This window comes from Ictidomys tridecemlineatus, unplaced genomic scaffold (assembly GCF_052094955.1).
Source record: "Ictidomys tridecemlineatus isolate mIctTri1 unplaced genomic scaffold, mIctTri1.hap1 Scaffold_75, whole genome shotgun sequence".
Classification (NCBI taxonomy): domain Eukaryota; kingdom Metazoa; phylum Chordata; class Mammalia; order Rodentia; family Sciuridae; genus Ictidomys; species Ictidomys tridecemlineatus.
Genome location: NW_027525461.1, coordinates 767,132 through 789,022, shown reverse-complemented (window position 1 = coordinate 789,022; position 21,891 = coordinate 767,132). Strand labels below are relative to the sequence as shown.

At 51.4% G+C, this 21,891-nt stretch overlaps 2 pseudogenes; one reads left to right on the top strand and one right to left on the bottom strand.

Annotated features, from left to right (window-relative positions):
- LOC101958751 (protein-tyrosine kinase 2-beta-like) overlaps positions 1 to 16,961 on the top strand; it is a 28,887-nt pseudogene extending 11,926 nt beyond the window's left edge.
- Positions 16,962 to 18,947: 1,986 nt separating this feature from the next.
- Positions 18,948 to 21,345, bottom strand: LOC144374577 (neuronal acetylcholine receptor subunit alpha-2-like; annotated as a pseudogene).
- Between the last annotated feature and the right edge of the window lie 546 nt (positions 21,346 to 21,891).

Here is a 21,891-nt window from a genome sequence, read left to right as displayed (position 1 = left end):
CCTCCAAGTTACAAAAAATAACCTTTCCTATCCCTTCCCAGCGCTGGCTTTAAAATATCGCCAGTTTTAATAGCAAGCATATATTGAGTAGTCGGTACACATACTGAGTTTGTCGTAATGAGAGGTGGCCCCAAACAAAATCCACAGACCACATGACTACAGACAGACATTGATTTCTCACAGTTCCAGAGGCTGGCAAGTCCAGGGTCAAGGAACCAGCAGATTCAGGTGACTGACTTATCACTGTGTGCTCCTGTGGTGCAGAGAGAAGGAACTCTGGTGGCCATTCCTCCTCTTATAAGGACACTAATCTTGTAATGGGGGCTCCACTCCCTGACCTCATCTAATTGCCCCTCCAAGTTGCATATCCTAAAACCATAAAATTGTGAGTTAGGGCTTAGAGACACAAGCACCCAGTTCATAATGGTGTTAAATGGGTAATAGGTATGTTTGAAGGAGATGGATTTGCCCTAGATAAGAAAACAGAGACTTGAGCCAAGACACCCCAGGCTCAGTGGCTGCCCCAAAGCCTGAGACAGGAGCCGCGGACTTGCCCAGCTTCCCTCTTTCAGCACCCTGACATCTGGCTGCGCTGGGCTCCAGGTGGGAGCCACATGCAGGTTCCTTGCCTGATGAGACATCTCACCTGTGTGCTGGGCATCCTCCTGTCATTCCAGAGTCAGACATCTATGCAGAGATTCCCAACGAGACCTTGAGATGGCCGGGAGGTAGGTCCTGGACCCCGCCAAGGTGACCAGTCAGGGGTCTGGGAAGTGACATGATGGGGACTCCTGGGACACCACTGTGGAGCTTCCTGCCCTCCCTTCCTCTTGCCCCAAGTGTATTCAGGTGGCAGCCAACCCAGGCTCTTGTGGGCTGAAAGATGAGCTCCTCCTTTGATGTATTGTGTGTTTTTGTATGTCTGTGGGATATGGGGGTTCTAAGAACATGGGCCTGGAACCCAGGAAATGGGGTGATGGGTCCTCCATGGATCTGAGGCAGTGGAACATTCTAGATCCCCTTTCCCAGCCCAGCCTGTGCATTTTGGCTGAGGTGTTATGGGGTTCTGGGGCACCAGCGGATGCCAGCTAGTCTGTGTGCCCAGAGGCTGTGTTCTCCATCTGTGCAGGTCCACAGTACAGCATTGCCCATGAGGATGTGGTACTCAACCGTATTCTAGGAGAAGGCTTCTTTGGGGAGGTCTATGAAGGGGTCCACACAAATCTCGTGAGTCCCAGACTCTTCCTGACTCTTTGTCCACCTGTCTGGGGGTGAGGCTTTGGTAGGGGAATACACAGAGGGCAAAAGGGTGGACCAAGCCAAGTGGGAGTTCATCCGGGACACCTCTAGGTGGACAGGCTTCGCCTTTGTGGCTATGTTCAGCAAGCCTGGGGAGGGCAGCACCGGGGTGTGGGCAGGGAAGGAAGGAAGCACAGTTTGAAGCCAAGTGTAGAGAGAACAGAGCCAGCCAGCCCACATTTCATGAAGGCCTGGGGTCACCTGCTAACCAGGGCAGATCACGCGGCCCCTCATCTCAGCATCTTGGTCTGCACAGCTGGGCTTGAGCTCTTTTATCTCCAAACCCCATTCTGGTTCTAACCCAGCCTGGTCCAGAAGAAAGGGGAAGAAGAGGAAGGGAAGGAGAAAGGGAAGAGAAATGGAAGAAAGGAAGGGGTGGTGTGTCCTGCAGAGGCCAGGTCGCCTCACCCCTCAGCAGTTGGCAAAGTCCATGGGAAGTCCCTGCTGAGGCCAGGGCGGGAACGGTTTCCTTTGAGCACTAGGCTGGACCAAGTTTCCCTAAACCATCTTGTTGCAGAAAGGGGAGAAAATCAATGTTTTGCTTCAAGACCTGCAAGAAGGACTGCACCCTGGACAATAAAGAGAAGTACATGAGCGAGGCAGGTAGGCATACCTGGGTGGGACCCAGACTCCCTGGCCTTCTAAGGGAGAGGAGAGGGGAGGGTTCTCCTCCTGCTTTACCCTACTCTCCTGTGTGACCTCCTGCTCCCACTTCAGTGATCATGAAGAATCTCAACTACCCCCACATCATGAAGCTGATTGGCATCATCAAAGAGGAGCCCACCTGGATCATCATGGAACTGTACTCCTTCGGGGAGGTGAGCTGGAGGAAGCAGGCCAGGCACCCTGAAGATAGCTGAGACACCAAGGGAGCAAAGAACATTTCTCCCAGTTTCCTGCCTTCCGTACTCAGCTGAAGCAGAGGCCTGTTGATAGAGGAAGTTACCAGAACATCTTGCTGACTTGGGGTTTGCCCCCAGAGGAAAGGGAGGTCAGTGGCTGCCAACAGCCCTGGCTCCATGCTGGGGTCCTGATGGCACCTCCCTTCCCACAGCTAGGCCACTATCTACAGCAAAATAAGAACTCCCTGAAGGTGCCCACCCTCGTCCTGTATGCACTGCAGATATGCAAAGCCATGGCCTACCTGGAGAGCATCAGCTGTGTGCACAGGTGGGTACACAGAGACAGCAGGAAAGCCAAGCCCATCCCTGACCCCAGAAGAAACTGAGGAGCAGGGCCAGAGTCCCACAGGGAGGTGCTGGAGTCCCTGCCTGGGCCTGCGCCCAGCAGCTTAGAGTGCTTGGGCACCTCTACAAAGTGTTTTCTCAGTAAAAAGCCAAAACAGTTGTGTGGGCCTCAGAGAACTGTCACTAGATGTAGCTCCAGAGCAACTCCAAAGCTCAGCGTCTGACTGTAGCTGAGATCTTCTGTCTGTCCCTTGCAATGCCAGGACAACTCCTCCCACCCTCTCAGAGCTCCACCTCCTCCAGCCTGCCCACTTATCTGCCAGGGGTCCAGGAAAAGGATCTGGGCTAATAGAGCACCTGGAGATCCTGAGGTTGAGGCCCAGCACCACCCTCATTTCCCAGCTCCTGGGGCTGTGGAACTGTCCCTTCCCCACCTGGCCTTGTTCCCATTCCCTGAGAGGAGGCTACTGCCATGGGAACATAGCCCCGGGAGATGACCTGGGCACTTACCAGGTGCTTCCCCACCACTGACGTGGCCTGTGTGGCCTTGTGCCTGACCCTATGCAAAGCCACACACGAAGTATCCATTCATTCAGTGAGTATTATGGAGCTCCTCCTGGGTGCCAGGCACTGTTCTAGGTTCTGGGACAAAGTTGTGACCAAAACAGACAAACCTTGTCCTTGTGAAGCTCATGTCTTAGCATGAGCTTCAGGTACACCCTGTCAGTGGCTGTAGGCTAAGGGGATGAAATGATGGGCTGGGCCCCTTGGGGTACTTAAGCCTGCATGCTTTCAAGTCAGCTTTTTAACAATGGAAGCAGACTTTTGGGAGCAGAGCTGCCTGCAAGAAGCCAACAGACCCACTGGTTTGGGGTGTGGAGCCATGCCAGGACCAAGGCCATCAGTACCAGTAGCTCCTCTAGGAGGCTGGAGCTCAGCTTGCAGGAAGCTACCTGTATGCAACCTCTTCCTGCACTCACCTGCTGGGAACCTTCCTTCAGCTCTCCCACCTGCCCCAGGGTCCTAGGCAGTGCCTTACCCTGGTCTCCACATCCTTCTCTAGGGATATCACCATCCGGAACATCCTGGTGGCCTCCCCGGAGTGTGTGAAGCTGGGGGACTTTGGCTTTTCTCGATACATTGAGGATGACAAGTATTACAAGGGTGAGGGAACTTCTGGCCCCTGCTTTGTCCCTGAAACCAAAATCCCAGAAAGAGCCTACAATTGTGCAGCCCACACCATGGGCCTCTGGACAGTAGGCTGTTTTTCTGGAAAATTCTAGATCTTTCTTCCCTTAATAACGCCTGTAAACTTCTTTGCCCACCCCAAGCCTCTGTGACTCATCTCCCCATTAAATGCATGTCCCCCGAATCCATTAACTTCCACCGCTTCATTATAGCCAGTGACATCTGGATGTTTGGTACGAGGCAATTCAGGAGACTGTGGAAATGGGCTCAAATTTTCTGTGTGGGTGGACCAAGAGGAGGATGATTCCTGAACCCACAACACCCCATTTCACTGTGGCCACTAAGAAGTCCCAGAGTTGGGGAGGTGGTGGTAGAGTCAGGGGTGACATGAGCCAAGGACTGGCCTAGAAAATCTGGGTTCATCCTCCTGTAAAAGGCTCTGATAAGCATGGACCCCACCAACCAGCTCCAAGGACAAATTTGGGGATGCCTTGTAAGGGAGCTTCAAACACAAAACTCAGGTGTTTCATGTAAGGAGAAGTAGGGAGTGGAGAGTGCCTAGCTGGGTGTGAATGGGCAACCTCACCAAACACAGCACTTCAGGTTACCTGCCAGTTCTCCCACAGCTGACTATAAACCTCATCATTGTTACCCTTATTTTCAAATAAGGAAACTGAGGCTCAGACCAGTAAGGGGCTTGCCCATGATCATACAGGCAGCAAGGGGTGGTGCCTGCCCTACTACTGTAGCTCCTAACCTTCCCAAGAAGGATCTGGTGGTTCCAACATGGGCCACCTCCTGAACCTACATAATCCAGCCAGCTCCATGTTGAGGGAGTCAGGGAGGGGAAGCCCTGGTTCATGTACTGCAGATGTAGGTCATTGGTCCCTTGAGTGGACCACCATGGTGGGTAAGACCCCAGTGGCCATAGAGGGAGTTGCAAGATAACACAGACACTCCCTGTTGGGACCAAGTGCTAATGGCCATCGTGTCCCTGGGGTGCCCACTTCCCAGCAGGGTGCCTGACCTTCCCCCTCTGCCCTCAGCCGTGTGCATGTGGGAGATCCTGAGCTTTGGGAAGCAGCCTTTCTTATGGCTGGAAAACAAGGATGTCATCGGGGTGCTGGAGAAAGGGGACCAGCTGCCCAAGTCTGACCTCTATCTACCTGTCCTTTACACCCTCATGACTTGCTGCTGGGACTATGACCCCAGTGATCGGCCCCACTTCACGGAGTTCGTGTGCAGCCTCAGGTGAGCATGGGCTGGGGAGCTGTGGGAGTAATGGCTGGGTTGCCCCAGAGGCAAGCTGCTGCCGGTGGCACTGAGAGGTTTACAGCTAAGTCAGTGCACTCAGGGGCTCCCCAGGCCTATGCAGCAGGTGGCCTCATTCCCATCTGCTGGATGGAAGAGTTCAGATTTAAAGTCAGTGACTTGCCCAAGGCAGTGACAGGATGGCCAGGACATGTACCCAGACCTCCCTGCTGATCATCACTGAGCCACATGATCACATGGAATGAACCGGTCCTTCCAGCAGAGGCATGATGAGCATCAGGCACTCGGTACAGAAGCAGCTCCATCAGGGGCTGAAAGGCTGAGGCCAGGTTTACTGTCAGATACTAGTTCAGAGACAAGGTGAGCCAGGGGAGGCCTTGCTCATCAGGGCATCTCCACCCAAGCCCTGTGCCTTGCCCCTGCTGTGCCTAGAAGGTATTTTCTCTATTGGAATAAAAAATGTCTGGTGCAGCCAGACATGGTGGCACACACCTGTATCCCAGCAGCTTGGGAGACTGAGACAGGAGGAATACAAGTTCAAAGCCAGACTCAGCAACTTAGCAAGACTCTAAGAAACTTAGTGAGACTCCATTTCAAAATAAAATATAAAAAGGGCTGGGGATGTTGCTCATTGGTTAAGCACCATTGAGTTTAATCCCTGGTATCAAAAAACAAAACAAAACAAAAACAAAAGATGGCCCAGACACCTGTGGTCTGCAGAGTTTGGCTGGAAAACACCTGTCTCCTGAGTGGGGTTAGGAGTCTGAGGCCTTATCTTTCTCGGTGCCAAGACACTTGTTCCCCGGGTACTGGAAGGTCACAGGTAAAGGGTGTTGTCCATTTCAGAGGTCCAGGAGTCCCCAGTTTGCTTGGTGGCATGCCTGTCATCAGTGCTCCCAAGGGTGGTCCCCTTCATTAGGCATACTTTAGTAAGGAAGTCAGCCGACCTTCTCTGTAAAAGACCAGATAGTGAATCTTTAGGGCTTCTGTCAAGTCTGCTCATCTCTGCCTCCATAGCTTCAAAACAGTCATAAACAGTAGTGAATGAATGGGGGTAGCTGGGTTCAATAAGAATTTCAATAAGAAATTCAAAGAAATTTAAATTTCTCATAATTTTCATGTGTCATAAAATATCATTTTATTTTTATTTTTTTCAATTATTAAAAAATGTAATAACCATTTTTAATTTGAAGCCATAGAAAAATAGGTGGGAGACCACATGTGGCCTGTGACCATGGTTTGATGACCTCTGTTTTAGGAGATCTCTTGCTTAATTGACCTTTAACAACATTAAATGTTGTTAATATTTCTCATTGATATCATATAAACATGTTGGCAAATATTAGTGAGGGCAAGAAAATTACCCCTACAAACTGGCTGGTTGGAGGGCCACCAAGGAGGAGGCTGGAAATGCCCAGGCAGGGGGCAGCAGGGATGACCCTGCATTTGTTTGTGGGGCAGGGTCCCCAACATAGTCTGCAAAACCTCTAGCTTAAAAAACTTCTCTGGCTGGGTGTGGTATTGCACACCTGTATTCCTCTCTGGCTGGGTGTGGTATTGCATGCCTGTAATCCTCACTGGCTGAGTGTGGTATTGCAGGCCTGTAATCCTCTCTGGCTGGGTGTGGTATTGCACACCTGTAATCCCCATGACTTGGGAGACTGAGGCAGGAGGATTGCAGCTTCAAGGCCTGCCTCAGAAATTAGTGATGCTCTAAGCAACTTAGCAAGACCTGTCTCAAAATAAAAATTATTTTCCTCCTTCATTGGCTCTCCTGATCAATTCATCTGTGTTGTCCCTCACAAGGAAGATTGATAAAGCCAGGGAGTTCCAGGAGAAACCATCACACTGGGGGACAGGACTTCAACATATGAACTGAGGAGACACAAACATTCAATCTATAATAATGCATAATCTGGACCAAGGTCTTTTCTCATTGTTCCTCTGGCCAGGCATGTGCTGCCCTTTCCATATGACCCAATGCAGCTTTTATCTCCATGAAGTTTCTGTGAGTACATAAGCCCTCAGTGACCTCCTGCTCTGAATGTGGCTATCCATGGCTGGTTTATCAGGCCCTCCCACATACAGGGAGGCTGCACACATAGAGGTCATTAACCCCCCAATTAGCCATAGCCCAGGTGGCAGAGGCCAGACCCTTACCTTCACATCTCTCAGCATGTAATTTGGGCTCAGAATTGTATGCAAAATTATTTTAATGATAACCTTGTCCTTCATTGTTCCTTCTTTGTGAATAAGGCTGAGCTACATTCAACCTGATGCTCCCCTTAGTGGGCCAATCCATTCACTAATGGGAGAGATGAAACTGACACTGCTCTATATCCTCTTTTCCAGCCCAGCTGGCTCAAGTATAGACACCCTCCACAAACCAACCTGCTCTCTCCCAAGCTACAGTTCCATGTAAATGTGTAACCAGGGGGCTTGGAATGGCTAGGCCCATCCCTTGTCAGGATGGCTTGGCCCATCCTGTGCCATTAAGAAGTAGCAGCCATCTGCTCAGATGATGAAGATAGCTGGGTTGATTCTTCTTTGTTTCTTTGTTTGGCTCTTTGATGTGAGTTTGAACTCACATCAAAATAATAGCAACTCAGTCCTGCCAGACTGTCCTCAGCTAAGCAGACCTTCCTGCAGCCTAGTCTGTCTATCAGCAGTGTCTGCTGCTTCGTATGCCTGCTTGTAGCTCTCTCCCCATGTCCAAGACTTCCCTGGCCTCCTACCCTGAGCAGAGCCTCTGAGAAGTAATCCTAAGGAAATGGGGATGAATGATGTCTCTAGAGAATAGAGTGGACACCTGAGGGTCCCTGCAGAGGTCCTAGCCAGGACCTGGGTAGCCAGTGAAGGGAGAAGTGTTCCAGCTGAGCCTTCTCCACCTCTGTCACCACCAACCATGGATCTCACCAAGGCTGTAGATCCCTGACTCAGAATGCCCCTGTCCTGAGTCCTTCTCTTATGTTTGGGTAAGAGGGAGCCCGGCTTCTTCTCTGTCCTTCTCTTTCATCCCCCCATCAGAGTTGCCATTCAGAACTGGCATATCTCAACCAATAGCTATAATGTCAGTTTACTGATGCTCCTTAGAGGGGGCTGTGACCCAGGTTTGTGTATCTCCTTCCAAGGAAATGCCCCATGCCTGAGTAAGCCCAACCAGGAACCAACAGATAAATCCCCTTTTTTTAAAGAGAGAGAGAGAGAGAATTTTTAAATATTTATTTTTTTAGTTTTCAGTGGACACAACATCTTTGTTTTTATGAGGTGCTGAGGATTGAACTCGGGCCTCACACATGCCAGGCGAGCACGCCACTGCTTGAGCCACATCTTCAGCCCCAGGTAAATCCTTTATGTGAAAATAAAATGCTTTGATTCAGAAGGTGGAAGCAATGTCCTTAAAAACTAAACATATTTAATATTAAATAGTGTTGTCATTTAAATTTTACATATAACTATATATAATTATTGGAAATTACACATATACACACACACACATGCACACACACACAGTTGGCTATCCATATTCATGTGTTCTGTATCTATGGAATCAACCAACCAGAAATCAAAAATATTAACATAGGAAAAAAATCTCATCTATACTGAATATGTACAGACTTTTTTCTTGCCATTTCCCTAAAATTACTGTATACCAGCTATTTGTATATTACTTACATTACATTAGATGGCAAAAGCAATCTAGAGATAATTTAAAGCATACTGGGAGATATATGTACATTACATGCAAATACCATGCCAGTTTGCTCAAGGGAACTGGAGCATCTGCAGATTTGGAGTATCTACAGGGTGTCCTGGAATGAATCCCCCTTGAATATGGAAGGACAACTATATGTGTGAGAATTTACTTATCTATGGACTAATCATATCTGTCAATTTGAAACATGACTATGAAACATAACTGTTTGGAAAAGGGCCCGAGGGAGGAGTCATGGTCTCAATAGCAGCCTGCTTGGACCCTGTGTGTGCAGAATACCACATGGCAGATGAGAGGCCATGATGCTCCACCAGGTGTCTCCAACAGGGCCAAGGAAATGCCACACCACATTCTTCAGCAACTCTGAGAGAGCAAGTCTGTGTCCCCCATGATGCTCTTGTATTACTTCTTTATGCCCCTGTTTGTAGCAGCTGATTGTCCACCCCCTTGACTTGTCCTGTGCCTTGTGCTTCTTTGCTTCTCCTTAATAGGTCTCTGAGGGTCTGTGTGCAGCTCCCTTACGCTGACCAGCCCTATGGAGTACCCATCTCCCGTTAACTCACTGCATACCCCACCTCTCCACCGGCACAATGTCTTCAAGCACCACAGCATGCGGGTAAGAGGGCACTGCATGCTGAGTCCCAGCCTGGACTGAGGAGGCTGCTGGAGGGAGGTCACCTGGGATACTAGAAATCCTACATCCTCAGCCTCAGAGGGTGCCCTCCATGCTTCTGTGTGCCAGTCAAGTCATCGAGGTATTCTGTGACTCTTCCTTTTGCAAATATATCAAAGTTGGGATGAAGTTAGGCTCTGCTCCAGGGGACACCAGCTGTTTCTTTTGGAGGTTCCAACACCTTGGCACTGCCACAGGGAACCCAGCCTCCATCCAGCACATGAATCTCTGGGGAGCAAACAATGCCCAAACCATAGCACTCTGTCTCTGTTAAGTAGATTATATATTCAGCAATCTCAGGGTTGTAAAATATCCTTACATTCTGAAATCTGTTTTCTTTTAAAAAGGTCTAGCTCAGTGATCCTCAGCTGAGGTGTTTTGCTTCTTTGGTGACACTTGGAAATGTCTGGAGCCAGGTTTGTCCCAGTGGGGAGGGCTGCAGGTACCTAGAGGGTGGAGGCCAGAGGCTGCTTTGCATCCTACAAGGAAATTTCCTTAAAATAAAGGATTGATTGTCTGGCCCCAACACTGGCCTAACTGTTGTTTAGTAATCCCTGTGAGAAAAGGAACCTCTCCTATTTTAAAATTACTATTCTCCCAGCACCCAGTTCTATGCCTGCTTCATAGTATTGCTTAATGGGTACATACTGAATAGATCATTGACTAAGGAATATTTTAGCAAAAAAGCTAACTTGCAGAGAAGGTATTATTAGAAATCAAGATTGGTAACTGAAGCTAAATGAACTCTAGGTAAACTGTCCCAATACAGCTGTTTTTAGACTATACTGTAATATTCAAGTTTATTTTATAGGGTGTACTGGGAAAACTATTTTGAGAGGCTTGGCAGGGATTGTAGCTTTATAAAAGTATATAGAGTTTTTTCTAGAATTTCTTTACATGATTTGTGTGTGCACTGGCCACTTTGAAGGAAAGGAACTGTTTTAGTTCATTTTGTGCAGCTGTAACAGGACACTGGGAGACTGGGTGATGTATGATGAACCGAGATCCGTCTCTTACAGTTCTGGAGGCTAGGAAGTCCAGCACCAAGGGCCACAGCTGGTGAGGGTTCTCTTGCTGTGTCATAGCTTGGCAGAGGCATCAACCATGTGACAAAAAACAGTATGGGGAAATGAGGGAAGGAGGCCTAACTCGTGATTCTGTCAGTCTCCCCTCCTGTGCTAACTAGCCCACCCCTGCATTGGTGGCACTGACCCATTCATGAAGGCAGAGCCCTCGTGGCCTAGTGGTCTCTTAAAGTCCCCACCTCCCATGCTGTTGTGCAGGAGATTAAACATCCAAAATATGAACTGTGAGGATCACTTTCAGACTATAGCAGGAGCTGGAGTGCCTGTGGGCTTCCTTGTCATGGCTGAGTCCTGCCACTGGAAAAGGCTCCCTGGGGAGTACTCAAAAGGATGCCCCTGGCACTCTTCCTCCATCCCAGATGCTAAGGGGATCACTGTACAGCAGGAGAAAAACAGAGTAGTTGAAGGGACTAAGCAGATAATTACACAATTGAACCATAAAAAGAAGAAGGGAAAATAGGAAAACACCTGCTCTTTCCATTCAGCAGCTCAGTCTGTAGGTCCACAGTCCCACAGGTGAGTGAAAACAGGGTGAGGTTAATAAAGCTGGGGAGAGGAAGCACTAGCCTTGAGACCTGCAGAGCTTTGCTTCTTTAAATTTCATTCTTCATCTTGCCTCATAGCTCCTGCACTTCTGGCCTTTGGTTAGATAACCCTGGCGGCTACCTTAACAAATCTGAGTGGGACTACATGCCAGAGAGCTGAAGGCCACACCTGTGTTCCATGAAGCTTCCAGGATTGCCACATGGCACTTAGATGAAGGAAAAAACCCAAAGGGCTTCCAGAGGCTGGATTTGCATTTCTAAATCTATTAAATGACAGCAACCTCACCAATGCCAACCGAGAAAATATAATGTTAAAATGTCATTGACAGTTCATGTTGCATCTTGAGTATGGTGCATGTTTAGCAGTGTGTGCTGGGGTTCATCGTTCATGCTGCCACCAGGGCCGTGTGTGAGGCTGACACCTGATAATAACTGTCTGCATATAGGGCTGCTGGGCTAAGAACAAGCTAGAAAAAAGTGGCTGCAAGTCTGAGGCTTGTGGTTACCCTGAGGCTCTTCTGGGGACCGTCCCTCCTCCAAGCCTAGGATGGGGCTCATTTCATCTCTCCTTTCTCTCCACTGTCCTCCAAGGAGGAGGACTTCATCCAACCCAGCACCAGAGAAGAGGCCCATCAGCTGTGGGAGGCTGAAAAGATCAAGATGCGGCAGATCCTGGACAAGTAGCAGAAGCAGATGCTGGAAGATTCCCAGTGGCTGTGGCAGGAGGAGAAGTCCTTGGTGAGCCTGTGCGGAGCCCCCGAGGGGTTTCCCTGCTCTGCCCGTGCCCTCTTTGCCTCCCACTAACTGGGACAAATGCATGCCATGCATTCTGTGTGTTCAGTTCCAGAAGCCTAAGTTGTTGCCTTTGGTCTCCTCTGCAGGACCCTATGGTTTATATGAACAATAAGTCCCCATTGGTAAGTCACCTGGAGAGGCCTCTTTTTTAGAGCCACAGACTGGGAAGGCCTTGTCACCCCAGGAATCACCAATCCCTGGGCCTGCCTGCCTCCTCCTTGGGGCTGTCCATCTTGGGACCCTCCCACCCCATGGCCATAGTCTCTAATCACACTGTGGAGCAGGTTGAGGGAGGGGGGACAGTGGGTGGTCCCCAGAGCTGTAGAAGTGACTGTTCTCTTCCCTTCTTTCCTTGTAGACCCCAGAGAAGGAGGCTGGCTACAGTGAGTGTTCCTTCCCTTCCTTGGGGAGTCCCTACCTGGGTCTCTGTGGTACCCCATCTTTGTTTATTGCCTAGGCAGGGGGCAGCAGAGTATGTCTGCAATGTTAAGAACCATCTATTTGCCTTGTTTTTAATGTGGCATGTGCAAAGGGGGTCAGCTTAGTGTGGAGAGCTACTCCCTGCTCTGCTCACCTCCTTGGTCCTCTTCTTGGTCCATCTCCTGCCTGCCTTTATTTGGCAGAGTGGGTGATTCTCGCCTTTCCACCCCTCACTCTGTTGGAGAAAGGTTAAGTAGCTCCACCCACCTGCCCCACTTCTTAGGTCTTCTCCAAGCCCAAGGGATGAATGAGACCAAGCCTAGGAGATCTCTCCAGAAACTTGTGCTGAAGTCAGGGAAAAGAGGGGGAGGAGCTGATGATAATGATAAGAAGAGCAAGGACAATGGACACAGAGAACTTAACACAAGCCAGGCACCACCCCAAGTCACAAGTATTAACTCATTTGTATTGTAGCAACTCAGAGACAGGCAGTGTGTCTCCATTTTACAAAGGATGCAACTGAGACACTGGCTGATTGATAACTTGCCCAGTGTCACCCAGCTGCTAATTAGCATGGCTCAAGGGTGAGCCTAGGCTCTCTGGTTCCAGGTGACTTCAGAGCTAACCCTCTTATTCTGCAGATGAAAATTGAGACCGGGGGAATACAGATGTGCTGTCTTGGGTGGCAGGGCTCTTTGGTGGTGGAGGTGTGAGCAGAATCAGGTGTTCTGATTTCAATCCTGTGCTTTCACTTCCAGCAGCTGCGCAGGGCCTGTGTGTGTCTTTGTTCATCAGAGTGTGCATGAAATACCAGCAAGGCTCTGCTGGTATTTCATTTACTTGAGCCCCAATAGCATCCTCACAAATCTACCCATGAGCAGCTGATACACCAGGGTTTGGGCTCCACGGATCCTCATTACCTGTAGAGAGTGAGGCTTCTTTTTCATGGTGGCCAAGGCCAGAGCGTTGCTGTCCTTTGGGCCTGTGTCCATCAAGGAGGAAGCATGCCAGAGCTGGAACTCTCATGAGGTCACCCCATCTCTGCTGTGACTTTGATTTTTTTTTCTTTCTATACAAAACCACAGAGGCAAGCATGCTCTTCCCCTGCCATCTTCCTGGGATTGGGGCCTAATACCCCCGGAGTCTCCTGGTAACGGAGGAGAGGGCTTTGCTTGATCATCATCGGGTATGAAGGCAACGGCCAGCTGCTGAGACCCCTCTACCCACTTACTCACTGTCCTTCCCATTGCAGCGGAGTTCACAGGGACCCCACAGAAGCCACCGCAACTGGGGGCACAGGTTGGTGTTGGCTTCCCCAAGGCTGGATATGAATTGGAGTGGGGATTCTCAGGACTGAAGACTATGGTCTTTAAATACAAGCACTTTGCCTCAGGCTACCTCAGCTGGTTCACATAGAAGCAGGCGTAGAGCCAGGCTCAAGTACTCACTGAATGGCCCAGAGGAAAGCTCATAGGTGCAGCCCTGAGGGAGGACGAGTGGCCCCTGTCTCTTTTGAACCACTCTTAAGCTTTTGGCACCCCCACCCCGTCCTTGCAGTAGCCTGGGTGGCCACTGGTATTCTTTGCTCTATAACAGTGATTCTCAATGTCAGCTGCCCATTAGAATGACCTGATGGGCACTGACCAACCTGGACCCCAAGGCTAGGTGATGGTTCCTTGGGTCTGGTTAGGCCATCATCAGAACGTGATTAGGCTCCCTGGCTGGACAGCCATAGTCCTGGAGGCAGAAAGGAGGGATACAGGCCCAGGAAAGGTCACTATTGACTACAAAAGAGTCCTTCCTGGTGGACTGGTGGCTGAGTTGCCTACCCACAAAAGAACAGCAGTGGTAGCAGGGTCCTCCCAGGTCCCCCAATCCCCCTCTGCTTCTTTTCCTTAGTTCATCCAATCCATAGCCAACCTGGACCAGACCGATGACCTGGTGTACCTCAATGTCATGGAGTTGGTGCGGGCAGTGCTGGATCTCAAGAAGGAGCTCTGCCAGCTGCCCCCTGAGGGCTACGTGGTGGTGGTGAAGGTGAGAGCCCAGGCAGAAGGGACCCGAGGAGGTGGGGCTGTCACCCATGAAGAAGGAGGTGCTGTCTCCACCCACGGTCAAAGGGAAGTTGGTTCCTGGAACCCCCAAGAAGTGCTCTGACCAAAGCAAACAGGGCTTTCTGGAAAAGAAAACAGCAGGCAGTAACAGCTGCCCTGCGCCTTCCTCCCCTCAGAACGTGGGGCTGACCCTGAGGAAGCTCATTGGGAGTGTGGGTGATCCTTGCCCTCCTTGCCATCATCTTCGAGGACAGAGGTAGGTGTCCTATCCTAGATGATGTAAAATCTGTCACTTCTCCCTGTACTTCCACCTATTCCTAGTTGCATTTCTAGCAGAGGCCCCTGGGCCACCTGGGAAGTCCCATTTCTGTCCATCAGGAGACTGCACAGCATGTCTGGGCAGCCACCATCAGAGGGCCAAGAGGCCCCCAGGAGCCTGGCCAGCTTCTGGGATGAATTTCCTATCAGGTCTCAGATTGCCATGGATTCTCATTGAATGTGGATGTGCAAGAGGGCACTCCTGCCTTCCCTCCCCACCCATTATCCTTTATCTAATCACTGGACCAAGGTTAAGGTGAATGTGTCATTGAAATCCTGTCAATGAAGCCCTGGGAATCCCGGTGTCCTGCTGACACAGCCCTATGATGGCCACCAGGGACCTAGCCTGATCCCTGGGACCTGTGAATGCATTATCTTACAAGGCTAAAGGGGGTTGGGGGATGTGATCAGTGTGAGGCTCTTGAGAGGGGGATATTATGTGGATTACCCAAGTGGGCCTGTGTCCTTATTAATGGGCAGCGGGAGGAAGGTCAGAGAAGGGCTGTGATGACAGAAACCAAAGTCAGAGGGACACTGCTGCTAGAAGGTGCAGCTTCAACACAGGGAAAGGCAGGGAACACCCTGCCCAGCTCTAGAAGGAACACAGTCCAGTCTGCACCCTGGTGTTAGCCTCATTGGGCCCGCTCAGAAATCTGACCTGCAGAACTGTAAAGGAATGACCTGTGCTGCTCGGAGCTGCTAGGTTTGTGGTCATTTGTTACTGCAACTGTAAGAAGCTGATCAAGGGCCACTGGAAATTTGTCGATTGTCCATCTGGAAACCAAATGTGGGCCTCTCATAGAGTCCTGGGATCCTCTGCCTCTTGCAGTCAGCCATCTGCCACATGATCCATGTGGCATGTGGCCCATCCCATCACCACCCTGACCATCTGCCTGCTCAAGGCAAGACAGAGAAGGGATATTTGGGACATTTCTCAACCTGCCTCTGGGTGGCAGCAGCAGCAGCACAGAGGCACCCCACCTAGGCAGGTACCATCAAAGGGCTGAGATGGCCACCAGGGACCTAAATAGCTTTAGGGCAAATTTCTTTTCTTTTCTTTTCTTTTAAGAGAGAGAGAGAGAGAGAGAGAGAGAGAGAGAGAGAGAGAGAGAGAGAGAGAGAGAGAGAGAGATTTTTAGTTCTCGGCGGACACAACATCTTTGTTGGTATGTGGTGCTGAGGATCGAACCCGGCCACACGCATGCCAGGCGAGCGCGCTACCGCTTGAGCCACATCCCCAGCCCCTAGGGCAAATTTCTTGAGGAGAGATCAGGTGTGATGTGATAGCTCCTCCGTATCCTAGGGATGACCATGTATTTATTCGCTCATTCAACAAAAATCTCTTGTGTTTCATGTGCTCAGAGTGCTAGGCTATGGGCATGTGGTGATTAAAACAAAAATCCCAGATCTCTTGATTTGATGGTAGACAGTTACAAAATGGCACAGGCCCGTGGATCCTGACATTTCACTTGAATGCTGGTGGTGTGAAGGGTTGTTGCTGTGACAGGATGGTGTATGGGGCGGGGTCAGACCATGCTCACACATGATTGGCTAGGGGTTGGAATGCCCACTCTAATCTGTATGGGGGGCTGGATTCAGCCAGGCCTAGACCCACCTTGTCCCCAGGGATTTCTGACTACCTCAGCCAATACCCTTCCCCACGGCCAAGCACCTCGCCTCTCTGTGAGCTTTCCCTACAGATTGAGGGAACCCAGAAGCTGCTCAACTAGGACTTGGCAGACCTCATCAACAAAATATGGCTGGCTTACGCAGCAGAATGCCCTGACCTTCCTGAGTAAGGAGTGCAAGTGACAGATGCTCACAACCTCCCACACCCTGGCCGTGGATGCCAAGAACCTGCTGGATGCCGTGGATCAGGCCAAGGTCCTGTCCAATCTGGTCCACCCACCTGCAGAGTGACCTAGGGTGGGGGTGTGTCTTCCTGCACCCGCTTGCGTCTTCCACTCCCACCCGTCATGCACCTCCCCTGCCTTGCCTTTGGTCACATGGTCTTCTCAGGGAAGGCCTTGGGTGAGGGGTCCTTCCCTCACCACTTTGCATGACCCCTTCCCTGCCCCACCACAGACTGTGCTGTTCAGGCTGCAGCTGGATGGAGGGGACTCTGGATATGGACGCAGGGTGGGTGTGACACACATGGTTCAGAAGTCACTGTTGCCACCAGCTACCCCTCCCACCCCAGCCTGGGTGCTGGAGCTTCATTGGGGTCATATTGGTGTCCCTATCAGCCAAAACGGCTTATTCACAGACATGGTAGGCCCATATGGGAGCCAAGCTATTTCTTCTCCTTCCTCTTCAGCCTTCAGTGATCCCCTGATGCACAGAGGGTCTAGGGAACGGCCTTATTTGGGGTCGGGGGGCAGAAAGCTTATAAGTTGGGGGATGGGCTGGGTTTCTTAATACAGTGTATATTCAAATTTATTTAATGTGAGTTTGGTCTGGACTGACAGCTGGGTTCCCTCCTGATGGGGAATCTGGGACACAGTCCAAGAACAAACTGATTGGGAATTCTGGCACAGGACACTGTGTTGTTATCACACCAAGTATCAGGGGAAGGAGCAGAGAGACAGTGGCCAGAACTGGATTTTGGACCACAATCTGCTCTCTTTCTGCAACCTCCTCTCTTTCTTCCTTTACTTTCCCTGCTTTTGCTTACTCCTACTCTTCTCCCCCCACCCCTTTTTCTCATCTGATCCCTTCCTTTCTCAAGTGTTTGTGTTGAGCCTTCTTTTACCTTCTTTCTATCAGATTTGTGGTTGAATTAAACTCATACCATTTGCTTTGTGGTTTGTTGGACTATGGTGTTGGTTTGATGTGCCCTTTGTGGGAGGAGGCTGGCCATGAACCACAGCCAGGCAAGAGATGGATGGCGTTCTTTTGGGTGCAGATCAAGGGCTGATTGATGCTGGGCCATGGCCAAGGAAAGCACCTGGCAGTGGGACAGGTGTGCTCCAGCCCTTTGTCCCAACTGCACAGTAGGGTACCTGACTCATGGGCCACTTTCCAGGAGGGACCCAGGGCACTTTTGTCCATGTGGCATCTTTTTCAGCTGCACCCAGACCACTTGGGCTCTGGGGGGTCACACAGCTGAAGGAGCAGCAGACTTGGCTTTATTTAACCACTTTACTCACATGCAAGATGGATGGACAGGAAACATGAACAGCACAGATCTCCATGCTGTCCCTGCAGCAGGAGATCACCTCTGGGAGCCTCAGTTAGGCAGAGAGACGGGGTTGGGGGTGGAGGCTACAAATGAGGAGGAATGAGGCCAGAGGGCCATGGAGTTGGGGGGGGTATCAGGAGAGAACTGAGTAACAGGGCCTGGACCAGGGTCACAGGTAGGTAGGTCTTTCCAGATGTGTGAAGGAGTGTTGTGTGCTGAGGAGGAGGAAGAGGTTCAGAAGGACAGGACCCCATGATGGAGGGGAGTCAGCAGTTTGCCCTACTCTGCTTCCTGCCTGGGGCTCCACACTGTATGGACAGCCTGGTGTACACCTCAGGACAGGCTTGACCCACCAGGCTCTGCATTCCTCAGGGCAAGAACAAGCTGCACAGAATGGTCCAGAGCAGGTCAGACATGCTGAGGCTCTGGGAAGGACAGGAACGGCAGGCTGGAGGGACACCCCAAGGGCACTGGCATCACCCAGCAGGCGTGGAGCCCAAAATGTTCAGTGTTTCCCCTCCACCACACACAACATAGAGTGCCGATGCCCCTCACCCTGTGCTGTGCTAGGTCCTAGGGAGAGAGAAACTAAAGCGTCCCTGGCTGGGAGGAGTTCAGAACTGAAGGAGTTTGAAGCAGAGATCCCCAACTCCAGAAAGGTGTGCTGACCACAGACTACAGGGACCAGGGCACTGTGGAAGAACAGCTAGGGATGGCCTTCCCGGTTTGTTCACTGCAGGTTCATGGGCACACGGCACCCACAGCAGCAGCTCTCAGTTCTGGCTACCTTTTTACAAGGAAGAGGGAGGCATGATGCCTCAGGGAAGCCTAGGGAGTGCTGAAGGTGCTTTGGGTGGAGGGGAAGGCCCCGCTCCACTGGACCCCCACACTTGCTCCCCACTCCTTCTGTAAAGTCCCTTGCTCCTCGGCTGCTACACCACACACCTCAAAGACCTGCAAACTCACACTGAACTACTTCCTCAGCCTGGTTTAAAGAGCCCAGCCTGCACTACCAGCCTCGCCAACCCTGGCCTGGGGGTTCCCCTGGGAACTTTGGGCTCATTCTTAAATCTAGACCATTGCTCATAGACCCTCCACTCCTGAGGCAGCCTCCCCTTCCCTCATGTGCCCCTCCCTCAAGGCCATATTGTTTCTCCTTGTGCTAGTCCCACCTCTCTGCAGGGCACAGTCCTCCTTATTTTCTAGCTCCTTTGCTTCCTAAACCAGGCTTTCTGTCCAGCAGATTCCCAGTACCAGGTGCAGTAGCATCACAGTGAGTGCTCCAGGAAGACCTTCAGAGCTGGTGCTCTCTCCCCAGAAACACTGCAGGCAGATGGCGCTGGCTCCAGAGGGCACTCTAGAGGCAGCTGTAGTTAACGGTGGTCATTGCTGGCTGGCAGGACTGCCTTGGAGCCATAAGGGACATGACATCAGATCATTCAGCCAGGAACGGAGGCAGAAAGAGCCCCAGGGTTCCCAGGAAGCAGATGATGATAAAGAGCCAGAGGAAGATCCTGTCGATGACCATGGCAACACACTTCCAGTCTTCTCTCACCTGCGGGAGAAATGGTCTCATGATGACAGAGGCCAGGCCTCAAGAAGTGTTCCTCTCATGCTCAGCCCCTGTAGGGACAACCACAGGGCACCAGCAACTGCCCCCTGAGACCCAAGGGGAAGCTAAGGCTGGCACAGGTGCAGAGATGGGGTGGAGGGAGAACCAGAGCTGGCCCAAGCCCCATACCACCCTCTCCTGTGTCCCACCTATCTCACCCTCCACACTGCCGGGGCTCAGCAGGTTTCAGGCAAAGGGACTAGAGGAACACAGAGAGGTGCTGGAACCATCTAAGGAGATGGACTCCCAGTGGCTGCAGTGATTTCAGTGCAGAGAAGGTAGTGGGTGGGGTATAGGTGTGACTCAGGGCAGGTTAGGGGGTGGGTGGGCTTTGTGCAGCTTGGACTCCCAGCCCAGGCCAGGGATGGATGCCTAGCTGCTCCCAAATTAATGATTAATTTTCTCATTCACTCATCAAGGCTATCCAGTGATCCTTTCCAGCCTTTCACCCTTCCCTAAGTTGATAATAGAATGCTGATGCTGAGCGCTAGATAAGGCAGAGGCTTCAGAGAGGCCCAGCCTCATACAACCAAGAATCTGCAGGGTTTGTGGTTGACTCATGAGCTTCACAGAGGGCCTCATGAGCAAAGAGGAGAGGGGACCATCTAGCATAAAAGAGGAAGGCCACTGCCACAGGGGGCTGGCCCACCAGGCTCTCCTAATGCCCCCTCCACCTCCCATCCCTGCCAACTTTTGTAGGTAGTGGCATAAGCATGGCACTGCAGAGTCCACATCTAAGCATGCCCTTCTCTGCTCGCTGTCTCCCAGTTAGGATGAGCAGGGACATTCTTGACCTACTGCCATCAAGTGTCCCAAGAGCCAGCTAAATATTCTCTCTCAATTGATTCCAGACTCTTTGGAGCCATGAATGAGTGAGGCCAGCCCTCAGGGAGGGGACCAGGTTGGTCTAGCTACCACCTTGAGGTGGGAGGGTTCCCTGGTAAGCTGGTAGGGTCACCCAGGGGAGGCCCTCACCCAGATCTCACTCACCTCCTCAGACCGCAGGTGGTCAGCAATATAGTGCACACCTTCCAGGGCTTTCTGTATGCAAGGCAACAGCAACATCTCAGGCTCCCCAGAGGGAGCCTCGGCCCTGGGCCCTGAGGCCTGTGGCTTCAGGCATCTGCAGCCATAGATAATACCCATGGAGGGGGCTGGGCGGCCTGCACACACCCATCTGCCTTTCTCCTCCTCCTCCTCCTCTGCCTCTTCTCTCTCCTCTGCGTCCATGTTTGTTTCCAACCAGTAACAAGAAGGGCCGAGTTTCAGGCCTGGGGAGTCGTGTGGCTCCAATGGAGGCCGGCTCATCAGCAGCCACTGGGGCACACGTCCCAGCAGGGCCACCCGCACCCAGCGGGGCATGCTGTGGGTGCTGGGGGAGCTGTGGTGCACGTTGAGCACGAAGACGGTGATGACGATGGAGAGGGTGACGAAGATCATAGTGAAGAGCAGGTACTCGGCAGTCAGCGAGAGCAGCACAGAAATGCACAGCGTGATCTTCTTGCCTCAGTCGGAGGGCAGGTAGAAGTCCAGCATGGTGAGGCAGGAGATGAGCAGGCAGGGGATGATGTGATTGATGGTGTAGAAGAGCAGCAGCCGGCGGAGGACAAAGGCGTAGGTGACGTCAGGGTAGATCTTGGCGCAGCAGTCATACTTCTTGCTGTTGTAGGTGCCTGTGGTATTGATGATGGCCCACTCGCCACTCTCCAAGTAGTCTTCAGGCTCCAGGTCGATCTTGGCCTTGTCATAGGTCCATTAGCCAGACATCATCTTACAGTTCTGCTGGTCGAAGGGCAAGAAGGTGACGTCGATGCTGCAGGAGCTCTTGTAAATGGAGGGGGGGCACCCAGTGCACAGTGCCCGTGGAGAAGAGGTGCGCTGTGGTCATGTGGGTCACCGCAAACTCCCCATCTGCACTGCGGAGAGGGGTCGGCAGCCGAGGCTGAAGAACAGGGTCGAGGCTGGCGAACCAGGTACCTGGGTGAGTGGTGGCAGGGTAGAGAGGTAATGATAGGTATGGCTTGCAGGCTCGGGAAGACCAGGCCCACTGCCCCTGTTCCTAGCCTCTCCTTGGAGGCCACCGTTCACGGGGAGGGGAAGGGGCATGGAGGACGTGGCTGGGTCCTGGCATGGGGTGGGGGTGGGGGTGTGCCACCTGATCCAAACCTGCTGGTGGGCCGTGATTACCCCAGGACTGCAGGGCCTATCAGGGACTCCTTCCCCCAGATCCCTCCCCACCAACTGGGCTCTCTTGGGCAGGAGCACTTCATGGGGAGTCTTCAGCAGAGTTTTAATTTTGAAGGTTTGAAGGTCACAGTTCAAGGCCACCCTCAGCAACTTAAGCAATTTAGTGAGACCCTGTCTCAAAGTTAAAAATAAAAATGGCTGTGGATGTGGCTCTGTTGTGAGGCACTCCTGGGTTCAATCCCTAGTACAAAAAAAAGAGTTTCATATATAGGTAACTGCTTCTTTTCTGCACTGTCCATTACAATCACTAATAGACAATTGTGGCTATTCTGAATTGAAGTGAAGGTGAAATATCAATAA